Raw genomic sequence first — 22,836 nt, 5'->3', positions numbered from 1 at the left:
AGCCATGCTTGCATGTTTGCGGTTCTAGCCACAAGGCCGGTAAAGCAAGCCTACTCGGCAGATATGTAGAGGCGGCTTAAGTGGCTAGGTAAAACTGCAAATTGATCGTAAGTTTGCCCATTGGTGTCGTAGGTAGGGGACTAAAATTAGCATTCGCATGCGGAAAGAAATGGGAAGCCCGTAGCCTGAACCTTATTGCAACGACCGTAGTTGTTATGTACTTAAAGGGGTACTGACACAAAGTTTCGCGGCCGAGATAGCCTGCAGAATTGATTCCCGTGAACGTGCTTACTTCATCTATCACATCTGAACAGCGAATATAGCTTCGGAGGTAACTGATATGAATGAGGTTTGCGTGCACGATCCAGCGCTATACGCCGCACTTCGCGACATTGACAGCATCTAAGGTGACCTGAAAGTGACCCCCAATTTCCGAGACGTCACCACTACGGCTGAGCTCCGTGCTGGTGCATCTATTATCATGACGCCGCAGTCACTATTACTCTTTCATCCTCATCATCTGCTATTCTGCGGTTACTAGCGACTACGTGCCCGCGGCGAACGTGCGGGAAGTGTGGAAGCCTCAAGGAATTCGTTGTCACTAGACGACGATGATTGTGACGATGACGGCGCAGCACATGCGGCAGGCGAAAGAACGCCAGCAGACGATGCAGGCAGCGTGAAAGCGCGTCACAGTTCTGTAGGCCGTTTCGCATGCTAGATGGAGTTAGTTGCACCTGGTGGATTGTCATTCTCAAAGCTCTCCTAAACCGAAATTATGATTGGTCGGAAAGAAACAGACCATAATTAATTATCTCTCGCGCGCTACAGCAAGCGATGTGCTATGTGATGACCAATATGGCCGCCGCAACATATTGCAGAAAAAAAAACAAAAGAAAACGTCATACCTAAATTTTTGTGGCAGTACCCCTTTAATAAAACAATAAACGGTGATAGTTGGCAGGACGTTCATTCTTCAATTGAGCTTAGTGTGACACTGAATGGGGGAATATGCATCCAGAGCAACGTCGAACGGCGCCACTGCTCTTATCGTGCTGTGAATATCCACCATGTATCTCCTTTCGTCACAACACTGCGACCCCCCCCCCCCCTTCCGCTCACGCGCAGAGCTCTCGGATTGCATCTGTGCTGCGTCACAATATAACTATTGCTGAGTAACAGTGCTCCGGGTCTAATGAGGAGCGCATGCGCGCACGTGTCCTTGCCGCCGCCGCTGCCAAATCCGGCGACAAACTGCCTTCGCCGGCAGCGTCTATCCCCAGTAACGCATAGCTCGGCCGCGCGATAGTCGCGCCCGAGCTTGAGCTTGGATTCCCTATAAAGGACGACGATAAAAGATTACACGCACATCGCGCAGACTACCAACCGGTTTAATAATGTTAGGTAACGCGCATATATACATACTAATATGCGTGTGTAATAAATATATTACAAGATAATGACGAATGATATTGGCGCGTGCCAGGAAAGCAGTATTCATCTGCACTTGTTGGCCTTGGCAAAACGAACCTCAGCTTCGGTAAGCTTTACAGACGGAGGGCTTGGGCATTTCTCATTCTTCTTGGTGACAGCAAGTGATTCCCTTATTTTTCGCTCGATTTTTTTTTTTCGAGTCTCTTCTAAACGAGAGATTACGGGAGCACAAATGCACGTGTCGGCTTCTAACAAGGCCCAGCAACTTGGTGGCGTGCTGCAAACATCGCAAATTCTCTCCGAAATTGCATAGCACTAAAATCATTGGCACAGAAAAAGTAAACCGGTCCTAATGCAAGACTTAAGGGTCTGAGAGATAATACTCGTACTGACTCTGTTGGTAAACTTGAGAGTAACTGTAAGCCATCTTTTTTTTTCTTCCTTCTCAGTCCATGTACTGATTATTGGACCCCCCCCCCCCCCCACACACACACTCATCTTTGTGTATTTAACGCTGTTTTGCGCTTACTCCAGCATCGGAAGCATCGCAAACTTTCTGCACCTCACCGGACATTGCACCGCCTCGGGTATCGGCACCTGTTTGACCATTCGATAATTTCGCGTCATGACCTCATCACGTGACTTCATCTTATGTAGCGTCATAGTGAGGTCACGATTAAGTCACAATGACTTCACAAATTTTGACAATCTGTGACGTCAGGATGATGTCGCATGACGCCATCATCAGGCAGTGATCTGTGATCAAACGAAAAGGCCTGTAAGGCTTTTGCCTTAAAATTAACTCGTAAATTGAACCAAAACGATCAATTTTGAACCAGTTTGCCGAAGCGTTTACACTAATTGCATTTTTGGGTAATTTCCGCCAATTGCATTTTATTTATTTCCATAATCTTATTTTGATGACATACCTTAATGACCACCCTACTACATACAACCCTTAACTTAAAGGAGTCCTGACACAATAATTTTCGCCCCGCGTTTTTTTTTGCTGCAATGTGTTGCTGGGGGCCTGTTAGTCATAATACGGCACATCGTTTGCTACAGCGCGCCACAGACAAATTAATTACAAGCTCCTCATTACCGACACAGCCTCAGTTTCGGTTTTACAGAGCTCCAAAAACGACAAGCCGCCGGGTGCAACTATCACCACCTAGCGAGTGAAACGCTCGGTCACGTGAGCACACAGAACAGCGACGCATTTCCGCGCGGTCTGTCGTCGCCGGGCTCATCGTCGTCTGATGGCGACGATTTTCTTGCGGCGGGGATGGAAGGAATTTTCGACGTGGCGAATCACTTCAGGTTTGACCCGCTGACGAGGAGCGATTCGTCGGGAAGCGCGTCAAAGCAGAAATGGCGGCTACGACGTCATCATAACTTGTACCGGCCGCAACGGTTACGTAGGGGAAGTAGGGGTGTCACCTCGGGTCACCTCCGAGGGTGTCAATGCACCAGGTGCGGCCTATAATGCTGGATCGCGCTCGCGAACTTCAAAATTCATATAAAATACCTTTCAAGCTTTATTCGCTGTCGATATTTTGCAGATGGTACACGCACGTACACGGGAATCAATCCCGCAGGCTATCTCGGCCGCGAAATTTTGTGTCAGTACCCTTTTAACACATTCTACTGCTTTTTATACTTTTTTTTTGTTTCGTCAAGGTTTTCGGAAAACTCGCATCGACGCTTGGGTGGGTGGTTTGGAAACGCAGGAAAGAGTATCACTCGGTACTCGGGTCACTAAAGAAAACATAAAAGAATGACGAGCAAGAAATAACGGAAACATTTGCTCTCGCAAAGGAAAAAGAGAGGGGCTTAAGCACTTCTTTAATAATGATCACCGAAGCTGAGGTTGGTTTTCTTATGGCTAACGGTGCACGCGAGCGCTGCTGTTCCGGCACAGAGCACCATCACTCGCCATTATCTTTTTATATCTTGCGCACACACCCTTACCGTGTGTATATAAAGAGTGTTAGCCAACAGAACTAAACCAGTTGGTAACTTGCGTCACGCACGTCTAATTGTCTTTCCGTTGGTTCATTACTCCTTCCGTCAGTGTTACACCAAAGAGCAATTGAACCATCGATTGTTACCTCTCTCAACTCAGCAGTGTACCTTGAAAGTCCTTCATCAGCTGTGCATATCGATGCAAGCACGTATCACTCTCGCACGATCGCAACACTTGTCGGCGTAAATGCCTCTCCAGTCGGTTGGACAGCTGGACATTTCGAGCTTGCACTTAGACAAAAACGAAAACAGAGAGAGAGCAGATTCAGTAAACTGAATGGTCCTTAATATAATACTAAGGCGCCTCATGAAAACCGAAAAGTGACCATCGGCTTCAACACGAATGGTTCAAACAGTATCACGTGATATAAGATCATGAAGTGATCTGTGACGTCACGCAATATGAGGCTATATGATGACGTCACTACATGACGTCGTCGCTTAGTGATGGGTGCGCCGATTCCGGAGGAAGTCCAACACCACGTGAGGTGCAGAGAACTTCTTGGTGGGAGTGAGCATAGATCATTACATTCGACTAAGAGAAAAAAAAAGCTTTCACCGTCGAACCGTCTTAGAAGATTCCGTAAGGCATAGTGCGATTTTTATACCGTAAAATCGAGTACACTGGCAAACCAGAGCTCCGAAACCTTACACCCGTTTTTTTGGCTCATTGTTATTGGATGCAGCTAAGGATGAGTTGCACTTGGTCATGATTTTTGCACGAATGTATCAAAAGTTCCTTATTTGTGATAGAATTACTTAATTTGTTATTTTCTCGCTTTCGTCGCAGCAGTTCTGTTGTGCACATCGCATAGGAAATATCTTGTTGCAAGAGCGCCGACGGACACCGTGAATTGGGGGGTGGGGGGGAGTAGTCAGTGCGAGGGGGTAGTTTTTAGTTATTTGCCCATTAATTCGCGTTATTTCCACGTACAAATAGGACAGCCCAGTGGTGCAGAAATACCGACAACGACGATAGTTGGTATTTGCAACAGCGACCAAGGAGCCAAAAGACACAGGAGTCGAGCAGTGCAAAAGAGCGCTATAGCAAGCTGAAGGTACAGTCATTACCAGGTTGCAGGGCCGTTACTTTGACGTGCAATGCACATTTGAAAGGTCGTCCAGATGGCAGTGCTGGGTATGTGTATTGCAATGTTTTTATTTTTAGTTATTCATCCTTGTTTGCCTAATTACGCGGCCCGCTTAGCGGCTGATTCTAGCGATAGCGTAACCGTGTTGGTCACGTTCAATCCAATTGTGAAGGAACAAAATTAAATCGAACGTCAAGGAAAACTTGCTTTCCGCCTCAGTTGCAGCGTACATTCTTGCTGCGCGCGATCTGGTCAAGTGCACCGTTTTAGTCTGGTTGGTGAAGGCGGCAATATTCCAAGGATGCGTATGAAATACTTTTCCTTTTTATATGAATAAGGGCGTTTCCTGTGAACGCGGAGGCGGGTGAGCTAGCCGAAAAAAAGATATTGTGAAAATGTTACCAAGCGCGAAAGCTAATAAATTTCTTGGAGTTTGTGTCTACTTTCACGAATATGTTGAACAAATATTGCCGCTATTTATTCTTCAATTACTTGGTCATGCGACCAATTTCACATAAAATCTAAAAAAATAACGGTAATCGAGAATTCACAGTAAGATGATTTTCATGAAACTGGTGAAGTCCTGATTCGGTACCCTGGCGTGCGTTTTGTTTGAATAACCAAACCACTCCGTTCATCAGCCAGCACAACGCCGAGAAGACAGAGTTCAATAAAAAGAAGAGAACTGCTGTGCGAAAGTTAACTCCCCCCACACACACGCACGCACACACACACACACGCGCGCGCGCGCACACACACACACACACACACACACACACACACACACACACACACACACACACACACACACACACACACACACACACACACACACACACACACACACACACACACACACACACACACACACACACACACACACACACACACACACACACACACACACACACACACACACACACACACACACACACACACACACACACACACACACACACTGATGTATTCTGTGTATACACTTCACTGTTTATCCCCTGTGCATAGCGTGCCGGCCGCGGCGGCTGCATTTTCGCTGGAGGCGAAAATGTTTGAGGCCCGTGTACATAGATTTAGGCGCACGTTAAAGAACCCCCGGTGGTAAAAATTTCCGGAAACCTCCACTACGGCGTCCCTAATAATCATATCGTGGTTTTGGGACGTTAAACCCCAGATAATATTATTATATTATGCGTATAGCGTGTGCGCCGCGATGCTGACATGAACTGACAAAGAATACATGCGGGCGTGCCATTTTCCGCTCGTAATTTTTCGGAAGGCGCGAGTTCTGTCTCACAAAGCTCAGAAGCCACCTCTATCAGAAAAAAAAAAAAAAACTTGGGGGACGCTTGAGCTACGCCTTCAAGAGTAGAACGCTGTAGCGTAGTCGGGCCCCGTGCGTATCACCTTCTCAATTGCTATCCTGGCTTTGGTTCTCAGTGGAGGCCCCAACAGTGTCGCAATGAAACGAACGCCTGTGCGCGTAACATTGGCCATTCCAAACTATCGTAGAATGCCTACTGCAAATATAGTTCCCAAGTGCCCACTACGCCATAATTATTCGTTTTGCAAATCGGCGAAGGGCCCACAATTCGTCCATAAGTGAACCTACGCAGCTGCTCACTTTGAGGATGCGTTTGCTGCTTACGGTGATTAAGACATGTGAGCGCTCTTTGTAATGGATGGGCCGTTAAAACACCCACTCGTTGCGCAGTTCACATGTTTTAACGCCTGGCGCGATTCGAAAAGAAAAGCAAAGAAATAAATTAGACTTTATTTTGGTAAGGCGTCAGAAACGTAATTAATTATCGTCCCTGCGTAATATCCCGCCCAGGAGTGCTATGCAGGATGGCCCGAGCTTCTCGGCAAGACGAGTTTGCTCCGAGCTCACACTACGACCATCATGACAGGAAGACAGTGCTGAGCGCGTGATAACAGCTTTGATAAAAACGACTACAAGAATGAGCATGGCGTCACAAACGCATGTGCGGCATTGCAGTGTTTCAAAGGAACGCCGCGTGCGAACGCGTCAGCGCCGCCACTCAGTCAACATTTCAACAGTGCAGCGACGTCAGCGTGATCGTCGCGCTATCTTTTAAATGCGAAGCGTTTCTTAGTGAACCTCAGGCACTTTGGCCGTTTCTATCTATCTATCTATCTATCTATCTATCTATCTATCTATCTATCTATCTATCTATCTATCTATCTATCTATCTATCTATCTATCTATCTATCTATCTATCTATCTATCTATCTATCTATCTATCTATCTATCTATCTATCTATCTGCGTCTGGAAGCTCTCCTGGTCGTCTACATAACTTGTAATATACCAAAATTGGCATAGCAGGGGATCAGTGTATGACGAACACGATTCACTGGTCATGACATGAATAACGCAAAAAGCCTGTTGCATACGCCATGAAACCATTTCACTCCGTCACGTGTGGCACACAACCGCATACCACAGTTATGTTATAAGGGTATGCGCCAGTGGCGTAGACAGGGGGCCCAGCGCACCCGTGCCCCTCTCCCCCGAATTGTTTATTTTTTGCCATGGCACACGGAGCACCAACTGACACTCGATCACTTCCGTCTGCCCGACCCCCCTTTCAGTCCAAGGAGGTGAGCTTCTTCCCCCCCCCCCCCCCCCAAAAAAAAATATATATTTCTGGCTATGCCCCTGGTATGTGCAACAGGTGATCCACAGTCTCAATCAACACAGTAATCCCAAAACATCCACATTTTAAAGGCAAGGCAAGTGAGGGAGCTGAAGGCAAAACTCCCCTGGAAGACGCTCGACTGCCATCTGCTCATCCACGCGGTCCGCCAGAATGGTGCAGTGTTCTCTTAATTTCTTATGAGGCTGGGCGATGACCTCATGCTCACTGAGTATAACGTTATATTGATTGAGAGCCGCTTTGTGACACGCGAAAAAGCCACCGCTAAGTGCCCTGAGAGCATACGGCTATACTACAGCAATTCGGACGTCGACCGCTATAATCCACGTTGCCTCGACGCTGCGGTCAACGTGTTATGTCATCCCGCATGCGATAACATAACTGGCTACAAGAACGAGCACGTCCATAGGGATGTCCTGACCAAGGTGCCCAACATGAACGCAAGTGACATGGTTAGCCTGCCGGCCTCAATTTACCTGAGCATCGGCAAGCCGTACATGATCACGGCCTACATCGACTTAAGCGACGGCCTCGTTAATGAAAACATGGACAGCTTGTGGTACAAGCAGCGTGATGAACACGGCAGCCTCGTGCAGCTGTGGCTTTAATTTCGAACGTCCACGGTAGGCACTGTCGTCCCTACCGCGCACCGTATACTGGACACATCACTAACGCACACCGTTCAATAGACTTGAAATGGGTGCCCGTGGTAATAATGCAACCACCACAACCACGATATACGCCACAAAAATATTTCATGTAAGAGGACACAGTTTCCCTTTGCGCAAGGAAACGCCATAACTATATATATGTCACAAAGGGCCGCATACACCCAGTTGGTCTACGGATACGATAAGCGCCAACCACTGAATTTGGTCTACTTAACTAGTCTCGATGGCCTATACGTCACCAACGCAAAAGGTGAATTCAGGTTCCGACATTTCGCCGGCTCTATCGACACACAGTCTGTCGACGACATGGACGGGCTAGCGAACAGGCCTCTAGAAAATGTCTTGGACCGGGCTACCACCTCCATTCTATGCCACAACCAGAACAATGATTGCACACTCGCCGCTCTCATCGTGCAGTCTGTGAACGCGCACGTGATCGACCTTGAAAAAGAGGCCCTGCTCACAGAAACTGTCGTGTTAGCACTTTCTGAAACCTGGACCGATGAGCCCACGGTGTCGTCCACAGCAAGCGGCTTCGTTGCAGGTGTGGAGGCGTGGGCACACATAAAAACACGGCGATGCGCAACTTCAACATAGGTCGCATCCCACTTCGCCGGCCGCCAGACACATGAACACGCACAGGCAAGCAGCGGAATCGACGAGGTCAGTGTTGCGCACACCACTTACAGTAACGAATACATGCCGCTCCCCGCCATCTACCTGAGAACTCTAAGGAACCCCTTCCACACATACACACGGGTTCGTGAAACGTGCCTCCGGTCTCCATCATAACGGACAGCTACAAGCTCTACATATCAGCTTACCACGTCTGGTGGTGTTAATACTCACGCTGCTGTTGGCATCGTTACGCAACTGTAAACAACTGGTTATATAACACATGTGCGATAATTTCAACATACTTGTATGCGTATACGATTTGCACATATCTTGAGCGTCATTTCGTAACGTTTTACTCAATGTAAAATTTACGCCACAGTCACTTTCCCGGCGCGTGCTTCGAATGACATCGATTCCCACGTTATGGGGCATCTGCCGTGTTTTTTTTGCCAACTGAACATCGCGCCTCCCACAGGCGTGTTCGTGGGCGTTTGTACTCTTTCAGGCAAGTTTTTTCGTTCCACCTGCAGCATGGAAATTTCCACTCTGAAGGCAACAAGGGCGCACAAGCAGCACACTCGTGCAGCTCGTGCCGCTTCAATCGCAATATTACAGATAAATAGATGGACAGCTTACTGCCGCTTACATTACAATGCTGAAGATGTTTCTGCACTAACGAATCCGTAGAAAGAGTGTCCCCACAAACAAGTAAATAACATTTTTCACCGCGAATGCCACCAGCGGCGCTTGCTTCATGGCTGTGAGTAGTATGTCGCGAGTGCTGTGAAGTTGAATGCGAGACATCATAGCTACTGGTGATGTAACATTTAGTTCTTTGCACGTGTGTGTATAGCCTGTGCGATTAAGCGCACAGATTTGTGCCACTCTCTGGCGTTGCGGTGTGGGCACTGCTCCTCGGCAAGAGCAAACGCGGTGGGCGGACCCGATCGTCGCCGCGGGCGTCTGTCAATCAAACTGATTGACGCGCGAACTCGGGTACAAAATCGTTGATTCTGAGAAGACACCAGTTCAACTCGTGGCTGTCATAGTGCCAGTGTGACTGTCAAGCGTTTCATGCGGTGGACGCTAAGTAGAAGCTTCTTTCCATATAAAATAATTTGGTTAGTTTGCACTATTTGCGCAAGGCAGGGGCCATCAGAAGAGCTCATCACCTAGCTTCTTCAAGCTTTTTACGTGGCTCGTCTACTCAGCTTGCTCGGTCTGCTTCCGAGTGAAGACCCCGTCAGTTCGGTCTCAATCTTGATGGCATTTATTAGTTAAGTCTTAATTGACATGATATTGGAGAGTCATGTCTTAATTGTCATATGCTAATTATCGCGGTGTTATATACTCATGCCTAATTAGCAATGTCTTAGTGTGGATCTAATTAGCATATTTCTGAGTAGCGCGACGTGAGTTATCAATGTCTTGAATAACTTGGTCGGGGTAGCGTGTTTTAATTAGCATAGTCTAGTAGCACGGCATTAGCAAGACACGGCATCATTAGTGAGATCTTAATTAAAATGCATGGTCATAATTGGCATGTTCTTAGCAAGACGTGGCTAAATAAGCTCGCTCTTAGCATGACTATGCTTAATTATTTTGGTCATAGCGTGTCTTGGTTTAATTAGCTTCACCTAGCAATTAGCTAATCTGCCGGCCGCGCGTGCTCGGGGAGCGAGCAGACGATGAAGGTCACGAAGAGGGTGCGCGTCAGCCGAGCAACGCACTACGATGTGCAGGCCGACCATAATGATTATACACGTGGCCTCGGCGATTAGCTCCGGCCGCGGTGTTGTAAGGCGCTCGGCCGGAGCTAATCTCAGAGGCCACAGTGCTGATAATTAACGCGATAGAGTTAAAGAGTTTGTTTCGCAGAAATTCCGGTGTCGGCGCCGGCGTCGTTGGTTTTGATCGAAAAATCATCCTCTTGTCCGGGACCGAAAAATCGAGAAAGATGCAAATAAATTGAATAAGAAAAATCTTAGGGTTCGAGTGAGAATCGAAACCAGGCCGTCTGCGTAGCAAGCATGTGTTATACCACAGAGCGATGATATTTCTTGAAACTGCTTCGGAAGAAAACGCTATATGAATGCCATGTAGTGCAAGGAGTTTCCTTAACGCATGTAATATTGCGTACTAGAAGCGTAGAATCACGCCAGGCGTGAAAACACGTGAATTGCGCAACAAGTGGGTGTTTTAGAGGCCCACCCATTACAAAGCGCTCAGACATATTTGATCATCATCGTCAGCAACAGCATCAACAAAGTGAACAGCTTCGTAGGATCGCGTGTTGCCTTAGGGACGCGTAGTGGGCCCCTCGCTGATTCGCAAAATGAAGAATTATGGCGTAGTGGGAATTTGACAACTGTACTTGCAGTAGACATTCTGTGATAGTTCGAAACAGCCAATGTTTCGCTCGCAGTCGTTCGTTTCCTTACGGCATGGTTGAGGCATGCACCCAGAACCAAACCTAGGCTAGCAGTTGAGAAGGCGATGCGCACGGGGCCTGATTTAGCTATCGTGTTCTACTCTTGAAGGCGAAGCTCAAGCGTCCTCCAAGATTTTTTCCAAAGGTTAGTTAGTGCAGACATTAAACGCTTGAAATTGAATTTAAACAGCCCGTACCTCTAAAAAATATCGTTAGTAAATGTTTCTGACATTTTTCTTTCATGGGCGCACTTCTGTACTCATTGGGACAACAAAGAAATGAAAGAAGATGCCTCTGGTTAGAAGACGCCACCCAACTTTGTGGACCGCCCTTGACGTGACACTACGTCCCATCGTAACCAATTCAACGCAGCGCGCGCTGAGGGATGGATTTGAGATCAGTGGACTTGACCTACCTTTTCGCACTGTTAGCTCGTGCAAAAGGGGGCGTCGCCAGAGCTCAGAAAGATTCCGAGTTTCACCAAACTCGGGCCATCCTGCATAGCACCGCTGCTAATCATTACTGCTACGTTGAGCCGTCCCTGTTTCTCCGGCTGGATTAAGAACCGTGAGGTAAAAAACTGAACGCATGAAAAAAAAAGAACAAACACGTTGCGCATCAAGGAATCCATGGAACGTGACAAGTGTTTGGCTCACTACCACTTTCTGACTATATTCTCCTAGATTGTTACCGCACGTGGAGATTATTTGTAAAGCGGCGCAGCTCTTTCGAGCTGCGACTGCTTTTCCTGGAGCGGAAGCCTCCGGCCGCTTTCATTGTGTCCCGGTCTTGCTTTGGCAAGCTTTCAAGTCGAAACAAATTGCAAACAAGAAGTCCCTTTGTTCGGGACGCCATTAGCGTGTTCGACCTCGTGATATCTTCGGGTACGCGTTTCTTTTACTCTCCTTACAAGTGACAAGGCCACAACGCCCAAGGAACAGCCGACCGCTTTAAAAAATACAACCGGAAGTGCTAGGCTGCCGATTGGGCCACGCCGTGTAGTCATTCCTTCGGCGCGTTTAATATTGAACTACGCTACAAGGTGTGGCTCTGCGACTGCGCTTATACTGTTTTATGTACGCATATATACTAGCGAAGGTCCGAACGCTACTACGTCTCGCTATTAGCAATATTGTAGGCCGCCAGGCCGAACGGAAGTGCGGACATCGAATAACTCGACGGCGTTATGACCGTGGATTCCTATAGGAAGCAGGCTTCTCCGTGAAAGACCGGATACGAAGTAAAAAAAAAACATCATTTTGAGTCGTAAAAGTTAGCAGGGCTGTATGAACGAGCTCTTACACAATCGAAAAAATGGAACCACGGTGTACAAACAATTTAATGAGGCTACGCTGTAGAATGAGACCCCGGGGTCATTAGGAAACCATTCTGCTTGTACAGAAATGAGTAGAGCTATATCTGGTCGGCATTTTCGCTACCGCTTTTCGGAATCAAAGACTTCGAGAAGTCCACTGGCTTCCCTTGGCAGTTCGAAAAGAAAAAGCTGAAAATATAAAAACTCTTAAGTTATATTTGTGCGTGAAGTAAAGATCGAAACGGCGAGTGAAAAGACGGTAAGCACAAATGGTATTGAGGGTTCGGCGAGATGTAACAGACTGGCAGGATACACTAAATATCTAACTTCTTTATGCTATTTAACTTAAGCAACGAAACAACGAAAAGTAATGGCGTAGCATTTATAGAATCATGGCATGCTATACGTAACAGACTTCAAGTGGGTGGATTATCGCATCATCTTAGCCCATGCAAAAGAAAATATCACGCTAAACTACAGCCGAAATACATGATCCAACTTTAGGAGCCAATTCGCCGCACAGCCTCTGCCTAATCTTTTCTTTCTGTCTTTCTCTTTCTGAAACAAATGAAGAGAATAGGAGTCCTCACTGTAGATGAAATTTGTTGTAGAGCAACCACAAAAAAAAGGAAGCTCTTTATACCATAGGTGATATAACGCTACAGCTGACAATGAAGAAACGCCACGCTCTGGATATAAATGAAGCTTGGAAGGACGACATTTGCTTTGCGAACAGTCTTTCACGCGTTGTAATTTCTGTATTCAACATGGAACCGCAGCTCAGTTGGCTAAATGTCATAAATGTTTTCATTGTTGAGGCACTGCAAACGCTTTGGGTGAGTAGGAAATCGGGTCATCTGCGCGGAGAGAAAGTAACTGAAGCGTCCGCCTTATGATGATCTAAAACTAATATAGGACATTTTGTACTCGTGTTTAGTTCCACCTGCTATTGTTTTAGTTCTGGAGTACCTTTTGTAGAAAATTCCTTTTCCGTGCGCATAATTTCGCGAGAAAAGCGGGAAATTGAACGAACACTTCCTGGTCACAAAATGATGTCACACATGTCTTATTGTAGTTGCCTAATCACACAAGAGGAAACATTTACGTGTTCTCCTGCGTTGAATTGTCTAACAATACATTAAATAGCATGAACATGAAAAGCGGACACCAGTGAAGTAGCGAAACAAAGAGATGGCTCATAGTCGTCCAAATGGATGGATGGAAGAACTTTATTATTTGTCCGGCAGATTAACGGCCCGGGCTCAGGTCTCCCATATTTAGCGTGATAGTTTGGGTCGCGACGACATTGTGCCCTTGCGTTTATTGGTCTGTTCTTTCTTGCGTTCATTGCAAACATGCCAGCCGACATAATGGAAAAGCAGTTTGAAGCTTGCTTTTGTCTGCGGCTCGTTTTTTTTTTTTTTTCGTTTCCCGCAAATTGGTTAAACACGAATACGGAACTGTGAACGAGGCGTGTAAAAGATCAGCAGCTCCACGCTAGTTGGTCGATTTCCATTTATTACGATTTGTCCTCAGCGAGAATTTGTAAGATATAAATACAGCACACCAACAATTTTCATTTCTTCTTGGCGCAGTTGCTGGCACGGCTAACGCGTTACGCAGACTTACATTTGGTTCGTTTGCGCGAACAAGATGTACCAACAGTGCGATCGTCGCGGAACCTCTCGGCACGGCGATATCTATGCAATATCTATGCAAGGAATCCGCCTGCAGAGTTGACGTTCACACCATTTACAAGCCGCACCACTTCAGTGTAGCTTTGCGACGAGCAAGAAGAGATAAGCGACGGAGAAGCAATGAGCGTCTCACTATCAGTTAATCTCATCGTATTCTTTTCGGCGTCACTTTCACCTGGGACGCCCGCGATGGAAAACAGGTTGCGGTAATCGTCAGAAGCTTACGGCATTGCACGCCTATTAAACTGGATCGCGCAGCTTCTGTACTGGATAAACAACGTTTGGAAAACGGCGCACGTTGTTTGCATTGAGCCCCGGTTGTATGGTGCCAGCGCGAAAGCGCTATAGGGGAGGCCCTTTTACCCACTCCAAACATTTATCTCTCATAGATTTTAGCTTGCATCCCAAAAGCGACGAAGGTCATCCTCGCAGATGCGTAATGCCCAGGTAACAATACGCTTGCAAAAGAATCCGCGACGTAAAGTTCATCGTTACAGCGCACCCACACGGGTAAAAAGGAAGAAAACACAAGACATAGCGCTGACACGCAGGAATGAAGTGCTCGCACAGTAGTCAACGATACCACTGTCTAAAGCATGATATTATGATTATTATTAATATTATTATTATTATTATTATTATTATTATTATTATTATTATTATTATTATTATTATTATTATTATTATTATTATTATTATTATTATTATTATTATTCATTGTCTTGCGCGTGAGGCATGTGGCACAGAATTCGCTTGTGAACACGAGACGATGCACCAGGTTGATCTTTTCTTTGTATTAGCTAGCGCTTCGGGGCAGTGCTTTACAATGCACCGCCTTCGATATTTGTCCGCGGTCTCTCGTCCTTCCCTTGTATCAGCTGGCGCTACGCAGACACTATGTGGCGTCGTGCTGGGGCCGAATTCTGTGTGTAACATAGCGCCAAAACATCTCTTTTCAGGGCGCTTTGATAGGATGGTTGAAGAAACGCGAGCAAGTCGTCGCTTTAGTCATTCTCATTGCACACGCGAGGTACTACGTTACGCGGGATTAATTAGGACTAACAGACAAGTCAAGGAGAGTATGGGGTATGGTATTTTATAGTAATTATGATGTAAATGTGAAGAAAGTAAAGTGGACGAAAAGATAACTTAGTTATCTTTCCGCCCACTTTCCTTTCTTCATATTTACATCATAATTACTGCAAAATCACATACCCTATACTTTCCTTGGCTTTCTCGTCTGTTAGGCCTCATTAATGTTGTGTCTAACAAAGAAAAACGAGCCCTTAAAATTGCCTTTCCTACGTTACGCGAGACGACAATGTGGCCATAATTGATTGCCTCAAAATACAATCGTTGCTTTAGGGGTTCGGCAAGATTTTAACTTTGCATTCTCGTAGTTAAAGGGATTAATCTTCTGGCTTGCGTCTTTTCATAAACATTATCGACGTTGATATCGTGATTTCTCCGCTGACGTTGAACTGAGATGCTTGGCACAGGCACTATTTCCCGACCAAGACAATCGCATCGGTAAATTTGATAACGATTTCCACACTTCACATGATGCTCGATAGCCAGCTGCCTACAAAATGTCTCGCAAAATATTGATTCGCACCGGCGTGCAATGCCTGTATTACTTTGATTATCCAAGTAGCCTTAAAAACGGAAGGTGGGTAGCTCTTTAGCGCTCAGCGTCAGTAATAATGGTTAAGTGCGGAACACTTCAGGGGCCCGACTTGTCGCCCATCCATGCATCTCATGTGGCTCGATGACACTCACAGTAAAGCGCTCAATACAGGCCATAACAAGGCTAGAAGTTCTCAAAACTGTGTTAAAATGAACGAACAAGGTCTAAACTAATATAAGTAACAAAATAGCCAAGAAATAATCGCAATAATTGACTTAAAATTGCTAAAAACACTTCGAAAACCTGCGCATGACTCCCGTGCCGCACAAGAGATTGCACCACCACCTCGCCAAAGGCATGATAGCTCCGCCCACGTGCACTTCTCCGGCGCTCGGTCGCTACATATGAAAGGGGAACAACCTGATGGAACTCGCTGCAGACGACACGTATCTCAAATGCCGTAACAAGCAGGAAATCGATAAAGCGCATCAAAAAGCAGTGCGCATGTTGCACACTGAGTTTATGAATCTCCCGAACAAAATTCTACTCGGGCCGGGGAAACCCTGCATGCTTGCCTCAATCATTAACGTCACCGTCAATGCGGTAAAGTGAGCAGTGGGAACTCCACGAACGGGAATCGCGTCGTGACCTTGCTACGCAATTCCTCAGGTTTCACATTAGTGGAAGTGCATTTGTTTTTTTCTTTTTTCTTAAGCATGACTCCACCTAGCGGGTCTACGCGGAATAGACTGGGCCATAGTAAGAGCAAAGCTGCAGCTTCCCCTGAAGGCCACATATTCACAATACTGAAATATTTACACAGACGAAATGTCCCCGCATAACACACAAGCTCGCAAATATATTGTCCCTGCATATCACTGGGCACTTACAAGTTGTATCTTGAGTACCGCACTCTAACTGCGACAGTTATTATTGTAGAAAGAAATGTGCCACAAACACGAAAATACAAGCAACATGCAGCCAAGAATACGCGTTTATAATAACAATGAGAAGGCGTCTTAGTAAAATTATCATTACGGGTGACTGACAGTGGCATTTCAGGCATTGTTGCTCGATAACCCATGATCTAAGAGCAAAGAAAAGAGAACTGTTGGCATTCGTCAGATTGTGCAAGTCATTCCCTCTTCACTCTCGGAAAAAATATCCAAAGAGAAATTAGTGTAAGTCATTCAACTCTGTGAAGGTGAATGACCAACAAACCTGTTGAGCACACGACACAGAGGTTGCACAGAATTTTGAACAAAGGTACGAACGTACTACGTTATACGCGAAGTCGTTCATCGCATCCCCTCACCCGGCTCCAAGCCACTCAAGGTGTTTCTGACTGATTCGGAGGGTTGCAGGAAGTCCTTCGTGTTGCGCCTCATCAAGGACGTGTAGAACAGGTACTACAACAACGGTGGCGGTTGTGCAGACAACGCTTACCTAGTGTGCTCTATAGTAACGGGAAGGCTGCAGTCACCGTAGTATAAAATCCGAAATTCGTATGAAATTTGAAATAAACGCAAGGTGTTGCGTTTATTCGGGCCTTACCCGATTTTGCTTCGAAGCGCATTGCGCTTCCTGGCTGTTAGAAAATACTTCATGCGCAGGAGGCGCACGTGAGTCTGTACGCCGCGACAGCACGACGATGCCAACGCGCCTTGAGCATCTGTAAATGAGGTATGTGCAGAAATTGTGAAGCATGATGCAAAAACGTAAGTGTATACTCGTACGCTTCTAGACAACTACTGGCTTTCTTATTAAACACGGTCTGCGTTTGCAAGCTTGCATTTGGTGGTGTGAGGAGATGTTGCATTTCGTAACCGTAAAAGAACACGGCCGTCAACCATTTCAGCTGTGCGCGAGCTCGCTCCCGCAGCTTCCATTGTTGCAGTACGCGGCGCGAGAAGACGTGGGCTGCGTCTCACGAGAGCAGCAAAAAGGCATCTGAGATTTCAGACACACACCAAACTCTCGCCACGCCCCCTCCCAGAAGACACGTATACAACTTGCACCAACAACTTTGTCTACAGCACAGCCGAGTTTGTGCGTTCGCATTTGTTTTCTTTTGCAACCACTTGTATTTACAACCGTGGGAATAGCTGTGCCTATCTTACCTTTAGCGCGTTAGACATCCCGGGTGATCAAAATTATTTTATAAACTCCAACATTACCCTTCATGGACCACTAAGCGGTTCTGCGGCATTAGAACACATATTTGAATTTGTCATCGTCTCTGCTCCTATTAGCTCTTAAAGTTCTTCAAAGCGGGACGTTCTCCTGCTTCACCATGCCGACTTACGGAGCTTCCTTTGTAACGATAATGATGCTGTTCAACAGCTGCGTTCGTTGCTTTTAGGAAGCAATGTAGGAAAAAAGTAACGAACAAGACACCGAAGGCAGGAAATTGTAGTCAGTTGCACTATATGGGATCTTGCAGCCCTATGTACAAACCTCAAGCATGTTCTGTGACCGCCAGAAACGTATCCTCAATTTCCTCTTATGCAGCACTTGAACTGGCGTAAATAATTGGCGCGTAGCGTCTGCGTACGCAAATCTGCGACGCAAAAAATAAATATGGCTCATCAGGCAGCTTTAGTTGCCACAAACGAATGACTATAGAAACGACAGTACATCTTCAGATACGGAAGACCGAGTTTATGTACGCTGAACGAAACTTTTCCAGCTCTTATAAAAAGAATGAAGTGCCTCTTTCACACAATTTACATTGCGGCTTTAGTTCAGAAATGTGGAACGTGAAATACACTTACCGTTGAATAATATTTGCGAAATTGTACTTGCGGCGATGACTGCGGAAGTATGGGTTTACCGCGTCGTCACGACCGTAGCGCGGTAGCTGGTCACGCACAAGCGCATTGCATACGAAAGCGAAGCGAGCACTGGTGTCGATGTGTTTCGCCCTTCCCTAAGCCCACCGACTTGCGTGTGTTCCTATCGGTGTATTTTGTTTTTCGTTACTGTTGGTCTTCGCCTTTTCTTCGAACAGCGTTTCCCTTCCCCGAGTAGACACACGCACACGGAGGCGGAGAGAAAGAGGGAGGGGTGTAAGCGAGCGTTGGGCGCACGTATAGATAAGGCAAGGTCTCCAGACCTCTCCTTCGCGCATTCGTACTGCTGACGGGACTATTTATTTTGCTGAACCGAGAAGTAATGCGGCTTTTTTTTTCCCCTTGAACTGCAGCTTTGTGTCGCTTTACGAGCGATGAGAGATCGGTCCGCGGGCGGTGTGAATGGGGTCGGGCTCGCAGCGCGCGCATCCGGCGATAGGGCATTACACTGCGTCGGTGGCACAAAGCCTGGTGAAGCTCGCGTGAGCTCGCTCTTTTGCATTCGTATCTGCCCTGAGCGCTCTCCGCCGTTTGATCTCAAAAGGGCGATGCCGTTGCTAAGCCAGGGTGAAGATAGAGGCGACCAGTAAGTGTTTGCTGAGGAGTCGTGCTGTGGGTCCGGCCAGGTGTATCTCTTATTTTCTCGGGGCTACAGGGTCCGCCAACACGACGCACTCTCGACCTTGTCGCTCGAGTGTGCCTCGCGCGTGAATGATTCCTTACAGAGCGTCGCCGCGGCCTCGACGTCCACAAGTTGCTCCCAGCAACAACGCCCTCTGGCTCGCGTTCGTTCAACCGGGACAACCACCCGGATGGTCGTACTGTACGTGGTTCTTGTTACAGTTTCTTTTCCGGGGCGCGCTTCGGTGTGCCCGGTTCGTTCGAATGGTGTCCCTCTCTCGTTACTCTTTCTCCGTTTGTTTTGTTTTTTATGGTCAGCCAGATGTGTTATCTCTGGTCTTCGTTTCGCCTTCGCTGTTTCGTTAGCGCTTGCGACTCGATAGCCTTGTAAAATACCGCAGTGGTGCAGACCGGCGAGATATTCGGGAGCCGATACACCGTGAATCGCCGCGAAGGTGCTAAGCTATGGCAGCAGTTGTGCTTGCGCCCATAGCGACACTAGCATGAGCGGAAAATCTTGCTCTCACCTGGACGATAATACTACTTCGCTGGATTTAGATTATATTATCGGCTACCCGTGTGGTGGCCTAGCGCTTATAGCTTTGCGGCTGCTAGGAGCAAGGTCGCGGATTCGATTACTGTCAATGGCGGCTGCATTTCTGTGGCGGCGAAACGAAAAAAGCGCTCGTCTACATTGATCCCACGTGTATCGAGAACATCCAACTATAAGACATTCCTGCATGCTAATCACGCGACAGTTTTGGCACGCAAAAACTGAATATAATTAGGCATATCCAATAATGTGACTCTACTTCGTCTACGCGTGTACACGCCTGCTGCACGAAACTTTACTGAAAGGAGGACTGGGAAGTATTGAAGATACGTGTATATTACATGCTACCAAGGATTCGACAAGGGCTAGTTGGTATGGCACCGTTCTTTTGCTGCGCTATACTGAAACACCAGGACAAAATGAGGAGACAGGACAGACATGTAAGGGAACTTGCAACTGCTTATTACTAACAACGCACGTCATATATACACACGCACGAGAGGGTGAGAGGGAGATTAAAAACAGACTAAAATATTGACATATTTGCACAGCGTAAAATGAATGAGGACGGAGAGAGCACACTACACAGGCGCTGACCTCAACTAAATTCCATCAGCGATGACGCTAGAAATATATACACAAGACAACAAAGGCACACATCAGCGCAATCGCACAACCTATTGCAGCACAGCCAGATAAGCAATTTCCTTTTTCGTGAGGGCAACAGAAGGCATGCTAACACATAGGTCACGAAGCTATTGCATTTCGTTACTTTCCATGATTTCACGTGTGAGCTGCTCACGATGTTTCGCTAGAGTGGTGCACTTTTAAAAGTCCGGTTTACAACCGCAATCTCTACACTGAATGCCCTGATGGCCTTGAACAGCTGTGTTAACGTGATAATAATGCTCCTTTAAATGCTTGTTCAAGCATCTGCCCATTTGCCCAACGTACTTTTTACCGCAAGTCAGCGGAATCAAGTACACACACCCACTGCGCCAGCTATAGACTGCCTCTTATGTTTTGTTCTGCGAACGCTCCTTTCTGTGGTTTGAGCATCCATGCCCTAACAGAGCACTGATAATTTTTCCGGAGCAGAGAACACAACTTTGACATCTAATTTATGCCGTATCTTTTTATCATAATATCTGGGGTTTAACGTCCCAAAACCACGATATGACTATGAGGGACGCCGTAGTGGAGGGCTCCAGAAATTTCCGAACACCTGGGGTTCGTTAACGTGCACCTAAATCTAAGTACACGGGCCTCAAGTATTTTCGCCTCCATCGGAAATACAGCGGCCGCGGATCCCCTATTTTTTTTTCAAGGCTGTGCGAAATGTAATGCAGGCAGCATCAGGATTCACTTATTATTACTGGCGGCATAGCTTTCTGGTGCTTGGCCTCCCTCTTTAATGGTCCTAAGCGTTTTTTCTGCTACCGACACCAGCACAAACTCAGGAAACCCAGCACTCGTCGGGCGCGAAGCCTGCTCAAGAAGGTTGCATTTTAGAAAGTGGCCGCAAGACTTCCTAACAGCATTGGTGAAGTAAAGATTTGCAATGCCCCTTTTCCCGAGCTTTGAAAAGCTGATAGATACGGTAGAAGTGGCTTATTTCCTCGGGGCTCATATTTCCAGCATAGGTGATCGCTAGAGATGCTTAATAAATCGCAAATCTCTAAACCTTAAAGAGGCATCCTGCGGTAGCTCATGCGTCAGGATTAGTGGTGACATACAGTTTTCAAAATGGCATAATGCGTTTGAGACAGCAGCTTCAAAGTCCCTGTCATCCCAACCGAAAAGCAAAAGAAAGTCGTTGACAAAACGGAAAACTTTAACAACAGCCGTTTTGTCGAGGCGGCTAACAAGTAGCCGGTCATGGTAAGCAACAAAAATGAAACTTAAAACTGGCGCTATGCATGAACCGATACATACGCCCCTTTTTTGAATGAAAATGCCGTCATTCCCTTAGGCAAAAGTTGCTCTTAAGTAAAAACCAAGCAGCTCGAGAAAACCGCTGACCGACATAGCCGCCGCATTCTGGAAAGAACTGAGCCAGAGTTGTCAAATACAGTCCTCAACGCACCCTAGTAGCGCGTCGTGCGGTAAAGAGAAGTACAGGTCCTTGATATCTACTGAGCAGGCGTTAAGACCCTTGTCGCTACTTGAAAGAAATGCTATTATGTCGTTAGTCTATCACCAGATAAGGGTCGTCGATGGTTAGCAAGTTTAGTTTCCCTTGTAAAAACAAGGCAACAGCTTTCTGCCAAGTCCCATTTTTGGAAATAGTGACCCATAGCGGCCAGTCAACTTTGCTAGTCTTGAGTGGGAAGAATAAATCCAAGATAAGCTTCTTATTTTTGTCAATAGAACTTGCTAACTGACTTAACCTCAGTGCCTTAAACGGCTTTTTGGCTTCAATCCTTATTTTCGTTAGCAAAACATCGCATCGGCAGTAAAAAACGGAACTTATACCGTTGCGGAATTTTGAGCGCTACACTTCATTCGGCAATACAGCCAAACCCCCATCCTTGTCAGCAGTTAACAGGAAGAGACATTGCCCTTTGAGAAACGCCACAACACGATGGACAGGCAGGCTATTGCGGTTTGGTTTTGACAGTGACAAAACATTTACGCCTTCAAGTACACATCGATACGTCTCAGACTCGGGAGCCCGCTTGGCTACTTGGCTTACAAGGGTCAGCAATTCCGGCAGAGCCAGTTGAGGTTGTAGGGCGAACTTGGGACCCGAGCTCAAGACACGCTGTACACTGTCCGGGACGGGCACGTCACACGCTGTGTGGGTCGGGTTGCTCGGCGTGGGTCTCTTCCTCGGAGTGATGGCCCAAAGCTGTACCAGAACGTGGGGCCAGATGAACTCAGTCGTTCGACACGTGGAGACGCAAAACTTGAGCCACTTTTTTTTTTGGCTCTGCGAGGGAGCTCGGTGCTGTTCAGTTGGAACAAAAATACATCCCGAAGCTGCCGTGCTCGACGTCTTCACTCCGAGCGAAGAATTCTGCAGATTCGTTTGCCGTGTCCAGCCGAAGGGGTGAGGCCTCTGAATAACAGCTTGACTGCAGGTGGAAGCAAGTTGAGGTGTATCTGATGTTTAAATATATAGGGCAGACAGGACGATGTTTAGACATCACATTAAGAGAACACAGATACGCGACTTGAATGTTGCAGTCTCCGGGGCAATTAGCGGCGCACTCCGCAGGATG

General features: G+C 46.8%; 1 protein-coding gene across 1 annotated transcript in view; it reads right to left on the bottom strand.

Moving 5' to 3' along the window:
- Window positions 1-18,381, bottom strand: part of LOC119391066 (monocarboxylate transporter 9) — a 78,448-nt gene extending 60,067 nt beyond the window's left edge. The window contains exon 1 of the mRNA XM_037658751.2: window positions 18,361-18,381. The gene's annotated coding sequence lies outside the window, so the exon portion shown is untranslated. The remainder of the gene's footprint in view (window positions 1-18,360) is intronic.
- Window positions 18,382-22,836: the final 4,455 nt, after the last annotated feature.

This window comes from Rhipicephalus sanguineus, chromosome 4, assembly GCF_013339695.2.
Source record: "Rhipicephalus sanguineus isolate Rsan-2018 chromosome 4, BIME_Rsan_1.4, whole genome shotgun sequence".
Taxonomy (NCBI): Eukaryota; Metazoa; Arthropoda; class Arachnida; order Ixodida; family Ixodidae; genus Rhipicephalus; species Rhipicephalus sanguineus.
The sequence above is the reverse complement of the archived record's forward strand: the minus strand, read 5'-3'. Positions and strand labels throughout refer to the sequence as shown.